Consider the following 1,894-nt stretch of genomic DNA (forward strand, 5'->3'; position numbering starts at 1 on the left):
CCCTCAGAGCTGTCGCTGGCTTCAAACTGCCAACCATGGGCATCACAGCCCAACGCATAACAACGACCTCACCGGGACTCTTTACACCAATTGCCATCAAATCGGTTCAGACTCCCGATGACCCCACGGGTTATAGAGGAGAACTGCCCTATAGCTGTTTCTGGGATGCAATTTTATACCTTTCTCATGTCACTGTTAGGTAGATTCAAACTTCCAACCTTTAATAACTTAAAGGTTGCAGACTTCTGGTGGGGTCTCTGAAGACTCCTGAGCTAAACCTTCTAATGGTCCATGCCCTTTTCTACCTAGCCGCTTTCTAGCCTTTTCTTCAGCACCCCCTTGGTGGAGCATTCTGTGCCAGCCAGCCATCTAGGCTGGATAGCCCTCACTGTGAGTAAATTGTTCTTTTTATAAAGTAAACCTTTGCTGCCTTCAATGTCTCCCAGCCCTTCTCCTGCCTCTGAGGTTGCTCAGGTAAATTGCATCTCTTTCTCCAAATGGCTCTTTCAGAGAGGGACTGCCCTCAGGACCAAGCCCAGCCCCCACCCCGACATTGGCCTCCCACTCAATGTCCACAGGTGCCCCATCCCTCGCTCCTGCTGCAGCCTGGCCCCAAGTCTGTCCCTCGTCCTCTGGCTGCTGACCTCTCATTTGTGTTTTGTTTCAAGTGTGGCCCTCAGAGCTGGCCTCGGCCTCCTGACTGGCTCTCTCTGGGCGACCACATTGTTCACTGGGCTGTTTGCATTGGTGGTCCAACCAAACACGTGTTGCCGTAGGGTTGGTTGCTGCATGGCCACTTCATGTGTTGTGGAGTAGAAGGCTCCATTGTGGTTTCTTGGCTCAAATCCTTAGGGAAGCCGGGCCTTTCTTTTGGGGTGCTGTTTGGTTGGGTTCGAACCGCCGGCCTTTAGGTGAGTCGTCCAGTGCAAACCATCTGCACCCCACCCCCTTTGGCATGGGGGGTCTTGGATCCCTCAGTCCCAACTCTCCCGCTGCTCGGAGCCAGAGGACTCAAGAAGCGCCTGGAGTAGCCTCGCCCATTGTGTCTGTGTGTCATCAGGACGGGCACGAGCTAGAGGAAAGAAAAGATGCCCAGTGCTTCTGCCCCTCGAGTGCGAGCAGGAGCTACCTGGGGGCAGTCGGAAGTTGCTGAAGACATCAAGTCGTTGAACCCAGAGCATACTTTCATCAGCCCTGAGGTCTCCAAGGCAGTCTGAATCCCAGGAGAGGCCGTGCGGGTCCCGCTCCCAGCTCAGGCCGGGCAAAGAGGCACCTCCCCTCGCTCTTTCTGAGCTGCGGCCCGCAGACGCCTCACCCGTCCTCAGTCCCGCACCATGCTATGCAGGCACACTTAAGCAGCAGCATGTTCCTGAAGGCCCGGAGGGTGCCCCTGCTTTACAACACAGCTCTGATTCTGGGGGCAAGACCTGCGTCAGGCTGTGACCCCGCCTATCATAGGGCAGCAGAAGCCAAGTGCAACGGCGACATCTCAGAGAGCACCCAGAGCTGGTGCCCAGGATATGGAACCATCTCTGTGAGGGTGCGGGGAGCCAAGGAGATCTGTGCCGGGCCCAGGGGAGAGACCACGGGCCAGGCAGACCAGCCTGGAAACGTGTCACTCAAGACTTGAGTGAGCATCGCGTGAATGCTTAGCCGTATGCGCTCCAGCCCTCACAGTGAGAGCCTCCCAGGTGACTGTGAAAAGCCCTGGTAGCACAGCCAGTTAAGCAATGGGCTGTTACCTTCCAGGTCAGCAGTTCCAACCTCCCAGCTAGCTGTTCTGCGGGGAAGGTGAGGCTGTCTGCTCCCATAGCAGTTTTACAGCCTCAGAAACACCGCGGGTCAGTCCTGCTCTGCCCCATAGGCTGCCTAGGAGTTGGGTGGAATGGACTTA

This window comes from Echinops telfairi, unplaced genomic scaffold (genome assembly GCF_000313985.2).
Source record: "Echinops telfairi isolate 266 unplaced genomic scaffold, ASM31398v2 ScPeMD7_5592;HRSCAF=6446, whole genome shotgun sequence".
Lineage (NCBI taxonomy): Eukaryota > Metazoa > Chordata > Mammalia > Afrosoricida > Tenrecidae > Echinops > Echinops telfairi.